Here is a 19,472-nt window from a genome sequence, read left to right on the forward strand (position 1 = left end):
CCACAGTATTCTTGTCAGCTAGTTAAGGAAGTATGGGCTGGATGAATGCACTATAAGGTGGGTAGAAAGTTGGCTAGATTGTTGGGCTCAACGGGTAGTGATCAATGGCTCCATGTCTAGTTGGCAGCCGGTATCAAGTGGAGTGCCCCAAGGGTCGGTCCTGGGGCCGGTTTTGTTCAATATCTTCATAAATGATCTGGAGGATGGTGTGGATTGCACTCTCAGCAAATTTGCGGATGATACTAAACTGGGAGGAGTGGTAGATACGCTGGAGGGGAGGGATAGGATACAGAAGGACCTAGACAAATTGGAGGATTGGGCCAAAAGAAATCTGATGAGGTTCAATAAGGATAAGTGCAGGGTCCTGCACTTAGGATGGAAGAATCCAATGCACCGCTACAGACTAGGGACCGAATGGCTAGGCAGCAGTTCTGCGGAAAAGGAGCTAGGGGTGACAGTGGACGAGAAGCTGGATATGAGTCAGCAGTGTGCCCTTGTTGCCAAGAAGGCCAATGGCATTTTGGGATGTATAAGTAGGGGCATAGCGAGCAGATCGAGGGACGTGATCGTCCCCCTCTATTCGACATTGGTGAGGCCTCATCTGGAGTACTGTGTCCAGTTTTGGGCCCCACACCACAAGAAGGATGTGGATAAATTGGAGAGAGTCCAGCGAAGGGCAACAAGCAGGAGAGTGAGTTTGTGTGTGTATGGGGGTGGGTTTTTGGAGGGGGGTGAGGGAGTGAGAGAACCTGGATTTGTGCAGGAAATGGCCCAACTTGATTATCATGCACATTGTGTAAAGAGTTGTCACTTTGGATGGGCTATCACCAGCAGGAGAGTGAATTTGTGTGGGGGGGTGGAGGGTGAGAAAACCTGGATTTGTGCTGGAAATGGCCTAACCTGATGCTCACTTTAGATAAGCTATTACCAGCAGGACAGTGGGGTGGGAGGAGGTATTGTTTCATATTCTCTGTGTATATATAAAGTCTGCTGCAGTTTCCACGGTATGCATCCGATGAAGTGAGCTGTAGCTCACGAAAGCTCATGCTCAAATAAATTGGTTAGTCTCTAAGGTGCCACAAGTACTCCTTTTCTTTTTAAAAATGATTAGGGGTCTAGAACACATGACTTATGAGGAGAGGCTGAGGGGGCTGGGATTGTTTAGCCTGCAGAAGAGAAGAATGAGGGGGGATTTGATAGCTGCTTTCAACTACCTGAAAGGGGGTTCCAAAGAGGATGGCTCTAGACTGTTCTCAATGGTAGCAGATGACAGAACGAGGAGTAATGGTCTCAAGTTGCAGTGGGGGAGGTTTAGATTGGATATTAGGAAAAACTTTTTCACTAAGAGGGTGGTGAAACACTGGAATGCGTTACCTAGGGAGGTGGTAGAATCTCCTTCCTTAGAGGTTTTTAAGGTCAGGCTTGACAAAGCCCTGGCTGGGATGATTTAACTGGGAATAGGTCCTGCTTCAAGCAGGGGGTTGGACTAGATGACCTTCAGGGGTCCCTTCCAACCCTGATATTCTATGATTCTATGAATAAGCTCTCTAACACCTAGCAGGGGTCATATCCTCAGGGTAAATGTAGCTCATGGCTTCCTGTAGATCCTAGCAGACACCAGACAGTATCTTCCTTCCTTCACCCTGCAAATTTGGATGGGATGTGAAAGCCAAATTGATCCCCTCCTCTCTCCTATTTGTGTTATGCTTATAAGAAGCACAAAGGATCTTTTTTCAGGGGAAAAGGCAATACGCCGCATTTATTGAAGCTACATCAATTAGCATATGCATTCATTCACACCACACACATACACTGTCCCGCTAGTCGATGTTATAGTTACCAGTCCAGAGTCTGGATCAGTCTAATGGCCCGCTAGATTGATCACAGGTAGGAGATCTGTTGGTCATGACATGATGCTCTGAGGAAGTCTTGGCAGGACGAACCCAAAGTTTCATGGCAAGGCACCCTGTTTATATAGTGATTTTCCTTCACTGGGACCAATGAGTTTTGCACCAGCATGCTGTAATCAATTATTGCATGAGGAGTGCTTGTTTTCTTAAATTGTCCATCTCATCCTTTATCTTTTTCTTTCATCAAGTTCCTCAGGGAGTTATCCCATACTGGTTTTGGTCACAGCTGTCTTGTCCCCATTGATAGGTGCCTGTCTCATCTTTAGAGTGTCTCATCATCAATCTGCCCTCCTCTGACATTTCAATAGGGGCGTGTTGCAGCCTCCTGGTGCCCTTACGTCTGTCTCCAGTTCCTCCCTCGTACATCTGGTTCAGCGATGGCCTTCACACTTACCTCTTAACACATATATTCCTCATTCACACACAAAATAGAATTAATTTACACACAACACTTTAAACACGAATATCAAATTTCAATGCAAAAGAAAACAATCATGGCATTCTTTTACTTATTTTAAAATGCTACACCTACAACAAATTGCTGACCCTCAAATGTCTGTTATTGCCTAGAAATCAGTTCAGACACAGATTCTGGGTGATGTATCTCTACCCACTGTCCCATTAGGCCGTTCCTTTCTGTTATTCAAAAAGGGTGGCTGGCAGGATATGATCAAATCATACACCAATACATTTAATACATGCTACATTCTTATTCTTTATCCTTCTTTCTAAATTACATAAAATACAAACATAAAATCCTGCTACTACATTTGGGGGAAGAGTTTGGGGGAGTTGAGGTCCTGATTTTTTATTTGACCTCTCTCCAGCACTTGTTTTGGTTTGGCTTTCCCCTTTCCATCCCTGTTTGAGGTTTCTGTTTCTATCACAGGAGGTGATGCAATGGCATGTGAGAAAGAAGAGCAGAATTCTCAGCAGGAAAATGTTGAGCAAATGGATAAACACAGAACATTATTGTAAAGATTGAAAAGCAATGTGTCCAGGAGTCATGAGCAGGGACAATCCTGTGAGATTCAGCACAGACCAGAGAGAGAGAGCAGGGAAACCAGCCAGGGGAGAAAGTGAGTAAATTTATTTCCTGTCGGGGAACTCAGAAGGACACCAAGGAAACCACAGCAGAGCGAAATCCTTAGGGGAAAGAGAAAAAATACATGCACTGAGTGTGGGGAAAATGTACGTGACTACTCAGTCTATATAAAGCATCAGAGAATCCACACAGGTGAGAGACTCTGTGAATACACCGAGTGTGGGAAAAACTTCACTAAGAGCTCAGCCCTTTCTGAACATCAGAGAATCCACACAGGGGAGAGGCCCTATGAATGCAGTGAGTGTGGGAAAACCTTAAATCACAGCTCACACCTTGTTAGGCATCAGAGAATCCATACAGGAGAGAGGCCCTATGAATGCAGTGTGTGTGGGAAAAACTTCACTTGCAGATCAGGTCGTCTTCAAGATCAGAGAATCCATACAGGGGAGAGGCCCTATAAATGCAATGAGTGTAGGAAAAGCTTCACTAGCAGATGAGTCCTTTCTGAACATCAGAGACTCCACACAGGGGAGAGGCCCTGTCATAAATATAAAGGGAAGGGTAACCACCTTTCTGTATACAGTGCTATAAAATCCCTTCTGGCCAGAGGCAAAGTCCTTTTACCTGTAAAGGGTTGAGAAGCTCAGGTAACCTGACTGCCACCTGACCCAAAATGACCAATGAGGGAACAAGATACTTTCAGATCTGGAGTGGGGGTGTCATAAATATAAAGGGAAAGGTAAACCCCTTTAAAATCCCTCCTGGACAGAGGAAAAATCCTCTCACCTGTAAAGGGTTAAGAAGCTAAAGGTAACCTCGCTGACACCTGACCAAAATGACCAATGAGGAGACAAGATACTTTCAAAAGCTGGGAGGAGGGAGAAAAACAAAGGGTCTGTGTCTGTCTGTGGGATGCTTTTGCTGGAGACAGAACAGGAATGGAGTCTTAGAATTTAGTAAGTAATCTAGCTAGGTATGTGTTAGATTATGATTTCTTTAAATGGCTGAGAAAATAGCTGTGCTGAATAGAATGAATATTCCTGTCTGTGTGTCTTTTTTGCAACTTAAGGTTTTGCTTAGAGGGATTCTCTATGTTTTGAATCTAATTACCCTGTAAGGTATTTACCATCCTGATTTTACAGAGATGATTCTTTTTTACTTCTATTAAAAGTCTTCTTGTAAGGAAACTGAATGCTTTTTCATTGTTCTAAGATCCAAGGGTTTAGGTCTATGGTCACCTATGCAAATTGGTGAGGATTTTTACCAAACCTTCCCCAGGACGTGGGGTGCAAGGGTTGGGAGGATTTTGGGGGGAAAGACGTTTCCAAACTCCATTTTTTCAGGAACCCAGATAAAGTTTGGTGGTGGCAGTGGAAGTCCAAGGGTAAAATAGTTCATACCTTGGGAAGTTTTAACCTAAGCTGGTAAAAGTAAGCTTAGGAGGTTTTCATGCAGGTCCCCACATCTGTACCCTAGAGTTCAGAGTGGGGAAGGAATCCTGGCAGGGAGAAAAAGGCTTTTGTCTGTCTGTGTCATACCTTTGCTGGGAACAGATCAAGGATGCAAGCCCTTGAACTCCTGTAAAGTTAGTAAGTAATCTAGCTAGAAAATGAATTAGGTTTTCTTTGTTTTGGCTTGTAAAATTCTCTGTGCTGGAGTAAATGTGTATTCCTGTTTTTGTGTCTTTTCGTAACTTAAGGTTTTGCTCAGAGGGATTCTCTGTGTTTTAAATCTGACTGCCTGTAAGATTATCTTCCATTCTGATCTTACAGAGTTGTTCTCTTATCTTTTTTTGTTCTTCTAATAAAGTTCTGATTTTTAAGAATCTGACTGGGTTTTTGGGGGGTCTTAAAAATCCAAGGCTGGTCTGTGCTCATCCTGTTTATTCTCAAGTTTCCCCAGGACAGGGGGTATAAGGGCTTGGGAGGATATTTTGGGGAAATAGGAACTCCAAGTGGTCCTTTCTGTGATTGTTTGTTTGTTAAATCACTTGGTGGTGGCAGCGTTTTACCTAATCCAAGGGCAAAGACTTTGTGCCTTGGGGAAGTTTTACCCTAAACTGATAGAAATAAGCTTAGGAGGTCTTTCATGCGGGTCCCCACATCTGTACCCTACAGTTCAGAGTGGGGAGGGAACCCTAACAGGCCCTATGAATGCAGTGAGTGTGGGAAAAACTTCACTCACTGATCAGGCCTTTCTGAACATCAGAGAATCCACACAGGAGAGAGGCCCTTTGAATGCCGTGAGTGTGGGAAAACCTTCATTAAAAGCTTGCACCTTATTAGCCATCAGAAAATCCACACAGGGAGGGGCCCTATGAATGACGTGAGTGTGGGAATACCTTCTCTTGGCACTCAGCCCATGTTAGCCATAGGAGAATCTGCAAGGGAGATCAAGACCATAAAAACCTCTAGGGCTATCAATACTTTACTTTTCCTGATTCCCACATAGTAACTTTTAAAGCTGCTTGAACTGTTTGCAGCACCATTATCCCTTAGCTTGTCTGGATGAGTGGCCCATTTTTGCCTTTTGAAGTTTGCCCTGTTTTGAGGTGGACCCATTTGTCCTTTCTATCAACTCCATTGTCTCATGAGTAATTTGAGTGTGCCCTTCCTATCAGGAGCCAGGGAGCATCACATTTATACCATTCCTCCTATTGCAAAGTTATTGTTTGTCACCAATGATACAGATTGTATCATTGCCAGTTCTCACGTTGCTCTGGGTTATGCTGAAGAGCAGTTATATTGGGAACTTTTCAAGTTATATTTAAAGAGGAGCAGGGGCAAGAAAACAAATTTCTTTTCAGCCTCTGCCACTGGAAGGAGGTGGGGTGACTCAGAGATTCCCTCCTTCCCCATCACTGCAGAACTGTTACCTTTTGTCTGAGCCATGCAGAGTTTATTTTCATCACATTCTATCCCTCCACTTCTCAAAGTGTCATGTGATGAAGCGTTCTCAATTGTCTGTGCTTGGAGATGATGCTTTGACTTCCTTAACCCTATACCAGAGTTGCTATCACTGGAGATGAAAGTGTCAAAGACCTGGAAGGGGAATTAAAATGAAACACAGTGTGATCATTTGGCGTTTAAATCCCAGGTTCCATCTATTGGTAAAGCTACTTCTGGCAAGGTGGCTGTTTTGTCCCCCATTAGGGGGATGCTAGGATACTGAAAATTTTGTAAATAGCATAACTGACTATTGAGACAGTGCTGAGTGAAGCTGTATAACAATGCTGGTTCTGGCGGGACCAATCTGAGAGTGCCAATTCAGGACAAATTGCTTAAAGCAGGGCAGTTACAGCCCAAGGCTGGGGTTTCTATGCACACCAAGGCAAATCAAACCAGCCAGCCAGAGAAGACTTTGGTTTTACCCCACTGGCTAACCACAAAGTCACACAAGCAATTCCCTTAGCCACTCCAGTTTCTCAGTATCACCACTAGTGATTGGTTATGAAAACCAATACCCCAGTAAAAGAAAAAAGGTTCTTTCAATCCCAAAGGACCAAGTCCCAGACCCAGGTCAATATACAAATCAGATCTTACCCACAAATCGCGCTGTTGCCAATCCTTTAGAATCTAAAATCTAAAGGTTTATTCGTAAAAGGAAAAAGATACAGATGAGAGCTAGAATTTGGTTAAATGGAATCAATTCCATACAGGAATGGCAAAGTTCTTGGTTCAGGCTTGTAGCAGTGATGGCATAAACTGCAGGTTCAAATCAAGTCTTTGGAGAACATCCCCAGCTGGGATGGGTCTTTCAGTCCTTGGTTCAAAGCTTCAGTGCAGCAAAGTCCCTCCAGAGGTAAGAAGCAGGATTGAAGACAAGATGATGGAGCTGCAGCAGCTTTTTATATTCTCTTGCCATGTGGTCTTTCTTTCTTTGTCCCAAAGACAAGTTGCCCATCCCATGGCCTGGAAACACCTCAGGGTTCTGTCCATGGCCAGGTCCCTGCACACCTTGCTGAGTGGCAAGGCATGTCTGCCTTCTCTCAATAGGTCAATTGTATCGCTGATAGTCCTTAATGGGCCATCAAGCAGGCTAAGCAGAGCTGACACCAACTTGTCTGGGGTGTCACCCAGAAGCATAGCACAAATTTGAACTACAGACCGTATAGAGCCAACACTTATAACTTTAAATACAAAAATGATACATGCATACAGACAGAATAATCATACCCAGCAAACCATAACCTTGTCTTAGACACCTTATCTGATCCCCTTTATACAAGATTTGGTGCCAATACAGGACCTTGGTTGCAACAATGTTCTATATGGTCCCAGTTCAAGTCAATAACATCACAAGCTGGTTTGAATGTTTCAGAGGAGAATGTGATGGGAGAATCTCTTGTCCTGATTCTGAATAATCAGATGTAACCTGCTCTGGAATTTCACTTGACATTTTCATTGTGATAAGAACAGGAGTACTTGTGGCACCTTAGAGATTAACAGATTTATTAGATCATAAACTTTCGTGAGCTGCAGCTCACTTCATGCATCGGAATTGAGCTGTAGCTCACAAAAGCTTATGCTCTAATAAATTTCTTAGTCTGTAAGGTGCCACAAGTACTCCTGTTGTTTTTGCAGATACAGACTAACACGGCTGCTTCTCTGAAACCTTTCATTGTCATGTATTCTATCTCTCTGTGATGTGGGTTTCTATCTTTCCTGAAGGCTGTTTGGTCACCCAGTTGGATATTAGTTCTGTTTGATAGGATGTAGCTCAGATTTATTGGAGAATTTAAGACCAATGACCATTTGCTAAAGTCATGATTTCTCACTTCAGCTTTGCTTTTTCCCCATCCCTCCATGATGACATGGAGACAGTTCAAGTGCAGTTCTGTCAACAGGAGAGAACTCTCCAATTTACTGGACGTGCTAACAAAGAAACAGCAGTGATTTAAAATCTCCACTTGGAAATGGTGAACAACAGCAGAACCCGAACTAACTGGAGGAAGTGCATATGATCACAGTGTAGTTCAACTGTTTAAGTCAATATTGTGTCACATTATTTGGGGAGATTATTATTTCCCACAGTATTCTTGTCAGCAAGTTAAGGAAGTATGGGCTGGATGAATGCACTATAGGGTGGGTAGAAAGCTGGCTAGATTGTCGGGCTCAACGGGTAGTGATCAATGGCTCCATGTCTAGTTGGCAGCCGGTGTCAAGTGGAGTGCCCCAGGGGTCGGTCCTGGGGCCGGTTTTGTTCAATATCTTCATAAATGATCTGGAGGATGGTGTGGATTGCACTCTCAGCAAATTTGCGGACGATACTAAACTGGGAGGAGTGGTAGATACGCTGGAGGGGAGGGATAGGATACAGAAGGACCTAGACAAATTGGAGGATTGGGCCAAAAGAAATCTGATGAGGTTCAATAAGGATAAGTGCAGGGTCCTGCACTTAGGACGGAAGAATCCAATGCACCGCTACAGACTAGGGACCGAATGGCTAGGCAGCAGTTCTGCGGAAAAGGACCTAGGGGTGACAGTGGACGAGAAGCTGGATATGAGTCAGCAGTGTGCCCTTGTTGCCAAGAAGGCCAATGGCATTTTGGGATGTATACGTAGGGGCATAGCGAGCAGATCGAGGGACGTGATCGTCCCCCTCTATTCGACATTGGTGAGGCCTCATCTGGAGTACTGTGTCCAGTTTTGGGCCCCACACTACAAGAAGGATGTGGATAAATTGGAGAGAGTCCAGCGAAGGGCAACAAAAATGATTAGGGGTCTAGAACACATGACTTATGAGGAGAGGCTGAGGGAGCTGGGATTGTTTAGCCTGCAGAAGAGAAGAATGAGGGGGGATTTGATAGCTGCTTTCAACTACCTGAAAGGGGGTTCCAAAGAGGATGGCTCTAGACTGTTCTCAATGGTAGCAGATGACAGAACGAGGAGTAATGGCCTCAAGTTGCAGTGGGGGAGGTTTAGATTGGATATTAGGAAAAACTTTTTCACTAAGAGGGTGGTGAAACACTGGAATGCGTTGCCTAGGGAGGTGGTGGAATCTCCTTCCTTAGAAGTTTTTAAGGTCAGGCTTGACAAAGCCCTGGCTGGGATGATTTAACTGGGAATTGGTCCTGCTTCGAGCAGGGGGTTGGACTAGATGACCTTCAGGGGTCCCTTCCAACCCTGATATTCTATGATTCTATGATTCTATGAGAGAATTCCACATTAAGTGATTTTGAAGTAGGCAAAATGCCCAATGTGTTTGGTTCCTAAAGCATGTGTAACCCAGGCCCTACAGAAGAGCTCTCTTAGCTAATCCTATGATATGGGAGATGCTGCCCTTCACAATTCAGATGTTGAGGAAATAGAAGTGGAGGTTTTGTTGAATTTATCCTTTGTAGGTGCTAAAAGTGTGTATAAAATGAATCAATGTTGGAAATCTAATAGCTGCAGAAAAATAGCTATTTTTTAATAGAAACTCCAGCTCCGGTAACTAACAGAGATTCTGATCCATTCCTGTATCCAGATCCTTGCCGGGAACTGTGCCACCAAATTAAATAAAAACTGGGCATGTTTTTGGAAGCCATTCCTTACTAACACTGCTGAGATTTTGAATGGTTTCGTAAAGGATTCTACTTCAGATAAGTGTAAATTTACCCTAACCAAGGCTAAGGGTTTGGAAAGAACTGGAGTTGAAAGAGTCCACACTCAGTTCTTGGTTTCCACCCCAGTAAAGGAAGCGATGGTGACCAGTGACCCAAGGAAAATTGTTTGTACCACTCCACTTACTAGTTCAGTGTCACTGATTACCGTTCCAAAGGATGCCAGGGTTAGATTGAGAACAATCATTCTTCACCATTTGGGATCCAAGGGGAAGGAATGTCCTATGAAGCACTGTCTCTTTGAATCCAAACTGGCTGCCTGATTGGGTAACAAGGACTTTCAGGCTGTAGAAATTATGGTAACCAATGAGGCAATGAATGTGTCAGGCTCCAATTTCAGATTTCCAGATACACACATTTTCAGTCCTGATTCTCTGGTTTTGTGTCTGACGCGACGGCTACACAATAAAGCTGATGTTGGCGCAGCTGCACCGATTTGTAGCTGTGCTGGTCTAGCATTGTTATTACAGACACGCTCTGCCAAGGAGAGAGATCTCTCCCGTCCGACTTGATTAGTCCAGGCCCCGCAAGCGGCGGTGGCTGTGTTGGCAGGAGAAGCGCTCCCGCTGACGTAGCGCCATCTACACAGGGGCCTAGGGCTGTGTAACTACGTAGCTCAGCGGTGTGGATTTTTCACACCCCTGAGCAATATAGTTACACTGATCGATGTCTTTCGTGTGAACCAGATAGTTTTCTCTTGTGTTTTATGCTTTTACATCACTTCTCCTCTACCTCCTCCTGCTTGAAAGATTAAAAAGTGAAAAAAAGAGAGGTATTTTTCCTCATAATGCAAACATTCCCATCTAGGAGACCCCTTCCACCAACGCACATGGCAGAAGAACCAGAGATATATGAACTCTCAGCAGTGGTTAAGACCTATGTTGGGCCAAACCACAACTTGAGCCAAGTTCAGTTGTTGGCAATAGGAATTAAAAGAAAACTAACATATATGACAAGAATTTGTGATCTTTGAATATGTTGTTACCAATGAAGGTGAAGTTATTGGTGAAGTTATTGGTTAAAGAGTAGGAGACTCATTGTGTGATAATCTGAATTATTTTGACAGGTTTCAGAGTAACAGCCGTGTTAGTCTGTATTCGCAAAAAGAAAAGGAGTCCTTGTGGCACCTTAGAGACTAACCAATTTATTTGAGCATGAGCTTTCGTGAGCTACAGCTCACTTCATCAGATGCATACCGTGGAAACTGCAGCAGACTTTATATATACACAGAGAATATGAAACAATACCTCCTCCCACCCCACTGTCCTGCTGGTAATAGCTTATCTAAAGTGAGCATCAGGTTAGGCCATTTCCAGCACAAATCCAGGTTTTCTCACCCTCCACCCCCCCACACAAATTCACTCTCCTGCTGGTGATAGCCCATCCAAAGTGACAACTCTTTACACAATGTGCATGATAATGAAGTTAGGCCATTTCCTGCACAAATCCAGGTTCTCTCACTCCCTCACCCCCCTCCAAAGACCCACTCCCATACACACACAGACTCACTCTCCTGCTGGTAATAGCTCATCCAAACTGACCACTCTCCAAGTTTAAAACCAAGTTAAACCAGAACATCTGGGGGGGGGGGTAGGAAAAAACAAGAGGAAATAGGCTACCTTGCATAATGACTTAGCCACTCCCAGTCTCTATTTAAGCCTAAATTAATAGTATCCAGTTTGCAAATGAATTCCAATTCAGCAGTTTCTCGCTGGAGTCTGGATTTGAAGTTTCTTTGTTTTAAGATAGCGACCTTCATGTCTGTGATTGCGTGACCAGAGAGATTGAAGTGTTCTCCGACTGGTTTATGAATGTTATAATTCTTGACATCTGATTTGTGTCCACAACAGAACCACTAACCCAGGAACTTATCCTTGCAACAAAGCCCGTTGCCAATTGTGCCCACATATCTATTCAGGGGACACCATCACAGGGCCTAATAACATCAGCCACACTATCAGAGGCTCGTTCACCTGCACATCCACCAATGTGATTTATGCCATCATGTGCCAGCAATGCCCCTCTGCCATGTACATTGGTCAAACTGGACAGTCTCTACGTAAAAGAATAAATGGACACAAATCAGATGTCAAGAATTATAACATTCATAAACCAGTCGGAGAACACTTCAATCTCTCTGGTCACGCAATCACAGACATGAAGGTCGCTATCTTAAAACAAAGAAACTTCAAATCCAGACTCCAGCGAGAAACTGCTGAATTGGAATTCATTTGCAAATTGGATACTATTAATTTAGGCTTAAATAGAGACTGGGAGTGGCTAAGTCATTATGCAAGGTAGCCTATTTCCTCTTGTTTTTTCCTACCCCCCCCCAGATGTTCTGGTTTAACTTGGTTTTAAACTTGGAGAGTGGTCAGTTTGGATGAGCTATTACCAGCAGGAGAGTGAGTCTGTGTGTGTATGGGAGTGGGTTTTTGGAGGGGGGTGAGGGAGTGAGAGAACCTGGATTTGTGCAGGAAATGGCCTAACTTCATTATCATGCACATTGTGTAAAGAGTTGTCACTTTGGATGGGCTATCACCAGCAGGAGAGTGAATTTGTGTGGGGGGGTGGAGGGTGAGAAAACCTGGATTTGTGCTGGAAATGGCCTAACCTGATGCTCACTTTAGATAAGCTATTACCAGCAGGACAGTGGGGTGGGAGGAGGTATTGTTTCATATTCTCTGTGTATATATAAAGTCTGCTGCAGTTTCCACGGTATGCATCTGATGAAGTGAGCTGTAGCTCACGAAAGCTCATGCTCAAATAAATTGGTTAGTCTCTAAGGTGCCACAAGGACTCCTTTTCTTTTTGCGAATACAGACTAACACGGCTGTTACTCTGAAACCAGTTATAAGCTAGGGACACATGAATTAGAAGTAACAGAGGAGGAAAAGGACCTTGGAGTATTGGTTGATCATAGGATGACTATGATGCCAATGTGATGTGGCTGTGAAAAACGCTAATGCGGTCTTGGGATGCATCAGGCGAGGTATTTCCAGTAGGGATAAGGAGGTTTTAGTACCGTTATACAAGGCACTGGTGAGACCTCACCTGGAATACTGTGTGCAGTTCTGGTCTCCCATGTTTAAGAAGGATGAATTCAAACTGGAACAGGTACAGAGAAGGGCTCCTAGGATGATCCGAGGAATGGAAAACTTGTCTTATGAAAGGAGACTTAAGGAGCTTGGCTTGTTTAGCCTAACTAAAAGAAAGTTGAGGGGAGGTATGATTGCTCTCTATAAATATATCAGAGGGATAAATACTGGAGAGGGAGAAGAATTATTTAAGCTCAGTACCAATGTGGACACAAGAACCAATGGATATAAACTGGCAACCAGGAAATTTAGACTAGAAATTAGACAAAGGTTTCTAACCATCAGAGGAGTGAAGTTTTGGAATAGCCTTCCAAGGGAAGCAGTGGGGGCAAAAGATCTCTCTGGCTTTAAGATTAAACTCGATAAGTTTATGGAGGAGATGGTATGATGGGATAACATGGTTTTGGTAATTAAATATTCATGGTAAATAGGCCCAATGGCCTGTGATAGGATATTAGATGGGGTGGGATCCGAGTTACCCAGGAAAGAATTTTCTGTAGTATCTGACTGATGAATCTTGCCCATATGCTCAGGGTTTAGCTGATCGCCATATTTGGGGTCGGGAAGGAATTTTCCTCCAGGGCAGATTGGAAGAGGCCCTGGAGGTTTTTCATCTTCCTCTGTAGCACGGGGCATGGGTCACTTGCTGGAGGATTCTCTGCTCCTTGAAGTCTTTAAACTACGATTTGAGGACTTCAATAGCACAGATATAGGTGAGAGGTTTATCGCAGGAGTGGGTGAAATTCTGTGGCCTGCGTTGTGCAGGAGGTCAGACTAGATGATCATAATGGTCCCTTCTGACCTAAATATCTATGAATCTATGCCCTGAAGAGGGTCCTGCCTGGGGTTGATTTAGAGCTGTTCCAGAACACTGAGCCTGTGTCCCCATGATAGCCCCCCAGCATGTGACCTACAGGCTCCACTCTGGCAAATCTCCCTGTAAATCAGAGACCACTTCTCCCAGTTAATCTCCCCCTGCATAGAACCCAGAGCAACTCCTGCCTAGCTGGGTCTCCTGACAGCTACAGCTGTCCAAGGAGCTGGCCAAGCTGTTCCCCTAGGTCCCTGTTCAGGGGCAGTTGTCAGTTCTGACCTCATGAGTATAATGGTGACTATCCCTACCTCTCACTTGGGGGACTAGGGCTTGATTCCCTGATGAGAAAGCTGTGATTTTGACACCAAGCATATGTCTACAGTACAATTAAAACCCACAGCTGGTCCAGGCCAGCTGACTCGGGCTTGCCAGACTCAGGGTCCAGGCCAGGGGCCGTTTAATTGCAGTGTAGAAGTTCTCGCTCAGGCTGGAGCCCAACCATTGAGTTCCTTCCCCCTCGCTAGGTTCAGCAGCCTATATGCTGAAGATGAGTTCATAAATGGGGCGTGTGCACTGGGTGCTACCACTGGACAGACACTTCCTAGCAGGAGATCCACCCAGTTAATGTGATATACTCTAAAAATATTGGATGACAGAAAGGCATCCTGGGGCTCTCTATGTATCGTCTCGCAATGACTCCAGATTCAACATGCTCAGGTTAGAAAGAAAGATTTTTTTTATTGCGAGCCTGGAAATAGCCTCCAGTGTGAAAGTCAGAGCTGGATTATTTCCAGCTCATGCACCCTTATCACTAATGAAGGAGTAAAGGAATGTATAAACCAATGAAGCCATAACATGTCATCTGCATCCTCAGCCCTTGTCCCTGTGACAGGATCTCAAGGACAGACAGAAATGTTACTCAGGGTCAGGAGGAGAGAGGAAAGCGCTTTCCCCCGTGTATTTCCCCAGTCTGGTGTGCAAGGCAGCAGAGATGCTTTAGGCCTTTTAGGGCATTTTCTGTCACTGTTTTTTTTCATGTTGGTGTGTGAGGAAAGACTTAAACCTGCCAACTCTGTGAACCTGTGAATGTTAAATGACCAAGTGATGAGTTAACAATAATGCTGTTACACAGGATTTGATTGGAACTAGAAAACAGAAAGCCCTTGAAGTTGAACTCTTGGGTGAATAGAATGATCTGATTGATATTCAGCCTTGGAAGGCAATAGATTGTTACGTCAGTCACAACAGCCTGGGTTGGTTTGTTTGTTTGTTTTCCCTGATAAATTGCAGAGGGTTCAGAGAAGAGCCACAGGGATGATTAAAGGCTTGAGCAGGGAGAGCAGTTTAAAAACAAACCCAGCCTTTCCTGTGTCTGCCGGCTGTGACTGCTGAGGACATTTTCCTTCTCTCCTCCTGGGTCTCTCTTCTGCCAGATTCTTAGCCAGTGCGGCCACCCTGCAGGCGATGGCAGAGCAGTTTGGTAATAGGCTGCCGGACTCACCACATAAGAGCGCAGCTGCTGTAGCAGCTTGACTGATCATAGGCCACATCCTGCAGCCCTGGCAGCCCAGGATAACCTCCCACTGATGGCAATGGGAATTTAGCCTTTGTATCTAGCTGCTTGTACCTGAGGTCTCAGCTATGAAGTAAGCTGGTGGCACACACAGCTTCATCCAAAGAAGTGAAGGATGTAAGCGAAAGAGCAAAGTTGGCCACCTGGGGAGCTCCTGCAGTCCCATAACCACAGCTGGAAGTGAGAAGAGGAAAAACTCCCTGAAGTGCTGGGAGCAGCACTGAGAAAAGGAAGTTTGTCAGTGAGAACAGTAGCAATAAATATGAAATGAAGGACTGCTTTCTCCTCTGTGATGCCATGTTTGAATTATGTTACTTTACAATGAGATAAAACGTGAAAATTTCCTGCTCTAATTTCAGGATGGGTCTGTAACCATAATCATTCTCTGTGGGAAGTGGCCTCTAGATAATGATCTTTGGGAAGAGCTGGCTAAAGAGCCTTCCTACAAACCAGGAGATCATGGCTTGGCCTGCCAGTTCTTCCTTGCTGAACCTGGCTTGTCTGCTAGGCTCGTCTTTTTGTATCTCTTCTCATAAAAAGAAAAGACCTCACAGCACAATCCTTGTAAGTGCTCATTCAGGACAGAGAGAGCTTCCTTGTGGCAAAGTCTTGGAAAGTGGCAAATGCTAAGTCTGGAGCTGATGGAAAGTTACCATACTCAGAGTTGAGTTAAAGTTGCTGTGACTGAAACCCAGAGCACTAACGACTCTAGGATCACAGCAGCTTGTGGGAGAAGCGCATGTTAGAAGCCCTCTGTCAACTCAGCTGTGGCTTTCCGTGCACAGAGAGCCAGCCCACTCAAGGCCTGCAAGTTTTGTGGGAAATGGGGAACGTCTGTACTTTGGCATTTGAAGGTGTTATCTTGGACCATCAAGGGGAACAGTTGCAAATAGATAGTTGAGGAAGGCACCATGGCTTAGTAGGTTACAGCACCTGTCTTGTAAACAGGAGATCCTGGGTTCAACTCCCGGTAGTGCCTTGTTGTACAGCTTTTGTCTCCTCTGCTCATGTTTTCCTCTGTCTTCCTAGGAAACAGAAGAGACCTCCCTTGGCAATGTAAGTAATTGCTTCCTAAGGAAAAGGCTTCTTTGCAGAGGAGCGTTGGAGAGAATCAAATCACCAGCCTGGAGTTGATGAAAAGGCTATTGGTGTTGGGAAGGAGGTTGCTTTGACTGCAATTGCTATGACACCAGAGCTTGTGTCCCATGCCCATGCAATTCACTAGAAATGTCTATGCACAGAGACCCTTCTAGAGGGTTCCCTGTAGGGCTTGCAGGAAATGGAGAATTACTGTCCTTTCACCTTTCATTTTATTGTTGATGAAAGATGGAGCAGTTACGGGAGAAGTCCCAGAGAGTGGCACCATGGCAGAGCTTGCCAATAAACCTGCTGGATAAAGAGCAAATTCAGGATCTAGCATCCAGTGCTGCCTTGCTGAACGTGCCTCCTCTTGTCACCTTTTGGTCAATGTTTTTTGTTCACGTAGAAACCCGCCTTTGACTAGCCATACACATGCTTGAAAAAGAAACGTCTTTTTGTTGACAAGTGTTGAAAGGAGGCACCAGACGAACATGGAAACAAGGTAAAGGTTGCTGTAACTCATCTTGCATGCACAGCTGTTGAAGCTACAAGGCAGAGTACTAAGCACAATATTACCACGGCTGGTCACAGTAGGATCTCTGTGTGACAGGATCCTCAGGGTACAATCCAGAATTGCGGGACTGCTGTTCCCACTTAACTCTCCTGCCTGGGCTGTCTCTTGCAATGCTGTGCTAGTGACAAGCAGCAAAACCCCTCCTGGTGCTGTGATCACTTGGCCAACAACATGCAGTAAAGCACCCAACTAATTTGCATGAAAGCTCTATAAGCCACTCCTCAATTATACAGAGAGACACCTGCATATCACCCCAGCCCTCAGCCTTGTACATGAGAAATGTACCGTCTTACACTGCTCAAGACCTTCTCTTGAAAAGTGCAAGCTCATTAATTAGTTTGACACTTCATCAAAAAGAAAGTGGGCAGGCACCAGTCTTTGTAATTTGGGTAGCTTTCCCAAGCACTTTGGACAAACTCACTAGTAAGTATGAAACGTTAAAATAAGCTTATTACAGAAAAGACAGATGCTAAGTGATTATAAGTGTTAGGCACAGAGGTCAGAGTTTGTTACAGAACAAATAAAAACAGAATCTCAGTCTAAATTCTATCTTGGACAGACTAAGCAAGAATTGGATCAAACAGCTTTTCTCACCCCACTGGATGTTCCAGGCAGTTTTGTTCTTAATATACAGGCTGAATTCCCTGTCAGACTGGGACCAATCTCCCCAGTTCAAAGTCTTTGTCTTCCAGACAATCTTACATTTGTTGAGATGGGAGAAGAGAGAGGCCAAGTGGTGGTGTTATTGACCCCCATTTATATTTTTTCTCCAGGTACTAGAAAGATCCTTGCTGTGATGCTGGATTTAGTTAGTCCCCAGTATGATTAAGGCTGGTCACAGAAGTGTCTCTTGTTTCAGGAAGACAGGTTTGCTGTTCAAATTCTATATTTCACAAATGTCCAGATCTGGGAATGTCCAAAAAGAGCATTTCTAATAGGGAGATGTATGAATAGCACAAAACATGCACAGAAGTCCTATGGAGGTGGGGTGGGAATTAATAATATTTTGAAGCCCTTTTGGGAAAAGAGACTTTTCTGACAAGAATAATAGAATCATAGAATATCAGGGTTGGAAGGGACCTCAGGAGGTCATCTAGTCCAACCCCCTGCTCAAAAGCAGGACCCATACCCAATTAAATCATCCCAGCCAGGGCTTTCTCAAGCCTGACCTTAAAACTTCTAAGGAAGGAGATTCCACCACCTCCCTAGGCAACGCATTCCAGTGTTTCACCACCCTCCTAGTGAAAAAGTTTTTCCTAATATCCAACCTAAACCTCCCCCACTGCAACTTCAGACCATTACTCCTTGTCCTGTCCTCTTCCACCACTGAGAATAGTCTAGAACCATCCTCTCTGGAACCACCTCTCAGGTAGTTGAAAGCAGCTATCAAATCCCCCCTTATTCTTCTCTTCTGCAGACTAAACAATCCCAGTTCCCTCAGCCTCTCCTCATAAGTCATGTGTTCCAGACCCCTAATCATTTTTGTTGCCCTTTGCTGGACTCTCTCCAATTTATCCACATCCTTCTTGTAGTGTGGGGCCCAAAACTGGACACAGTACTCCAGATGAGGCCTCACCAATGTCGAATAGAGGGGAACGATCACGTCCCTCAATCTGCTCGCTATGCCCCTACTTATACAAGGTTTGTCTCTGTTCTTATTTCACCTTATGATGTTATTTAGGGGAATCAGTATTTATTTTTCCATTAAATTAATAAAACCCTAAACATTATTTAATCAATCATAAACATTACTATCACCAGAATTTTCCCTCTGCTAGCCAGAATGAACTGAATTTTGCAGTTTTCTGGAAAGTGCAGAGATATTGAATTTTGGAGAATTTAATCACTGTGTTTGTGGGTGAATGTTTTACGCTCACATCTCAGTGCAAAAAGTGCAATACTAAGGCAATGTCTATAACTATAGAATTATGTCCTTCTAACACAGTCATTAAATCGCTTGTGGGTGTGCACACTTGGCTCCTTGTGTTGGCTGTGTGCATCCTCAGCCATCTGTAGCTGCCGGAAGATCCAGCTACATGGGGGTTGTTCTGAACTCTGTGAGGGGAGGATTCAGGTGGGAGAAGGGGCAGACTGGGGAAGTTTGCTTTTAATTTACAAGACTTTGTGAGTGGGAGGCTCTATATCTCATGCTAGGGATGACAGTGCGGTCTGAGCCCAGGCAGTAGCAGCAGGGGGTGATATGGGGGGAGGTTGCCACTTGGTAAAAATGAAATTGGAAAACCTCTCCCTGTGCTCTCATTTATCCCGACAACTCCCCTCCATGAAAATCTCCACTCGGCCATGGCTACAGCTATGATTCTGTCATGGAAGTCACAGAAGTCACGAATCCCATGACTTTCCTCAACCTCCACGACTTCCGCAGATGCAGCGGCCGATGAGGCTGACCCGAGGGCCACCTTGCGGTTAGCCACACTGGCCACTGCTTGAATGGCCCACAGCAGCTGACCCCGGGAAGCACCCAAGCAGCAGCTGGTGTGTCTGGCTCTGGGAAGCGCCTGAGCAGTGGCCAGTGCTGCTGGTCCTGGGGAGCAGCTGAGCAGCGATAATGGGGGTGGCCCCGGGGAGCACCCAAGCAGTGATCATGGGGGTGGCTGGATCAGTGGCCCTGGATACCACCTGAGCAGCAGGGGTACAGGTGGAGGCCGGAGCAGCGGCCCTTGGGGCCCTTGGAAGAGTGGTCCCTGGGGCCTCGGAGCAGCAGCTGCAGAGGGCAGTCAGCCCCCACCACCGGAGAACTGGCCCGCAGACCACTG

At 44.9% G+C, this 19,472-nt stretch overlaps 1 non-coding gene and 1 pseudogene across 1 annotated transcript; both read left to right on the plus strand.

The window, feature by feature from the left end:
- LOC144258213 (uncharacterized) overlaps nucleotides 1-17,527 on the plus strand; it is an 84,438-nt pseudogene extending 66,911 nt beyond the window's left edge.
- Nucleotides 15,950-16,023, plus strand: TRNAT-UGU (transfer RNA threonine (anticodon UGU)). Its single transcript has one exon. It is a non-coding gene; the product is annotated as a tRNA-Thr (tRNA).
- Nucleotides 17,528-19,472: the final 1,945 nt, after the last annotated feature.

Source organism: Eretmochelys imbricata, chromosome 28 (genome assembly GCF_965152235.1).
Source record: "Eretmochelys imbricata isolate rEreImb1 chromosome 28, rEreImb1.hap1, whole genome shotgun sequence".
Lineage (NCBI taxonomy): Eukaryota > Metazoa > Chordata > Testudines > Cheloniidae > Eretmochelys > Eretmochelys imbricata.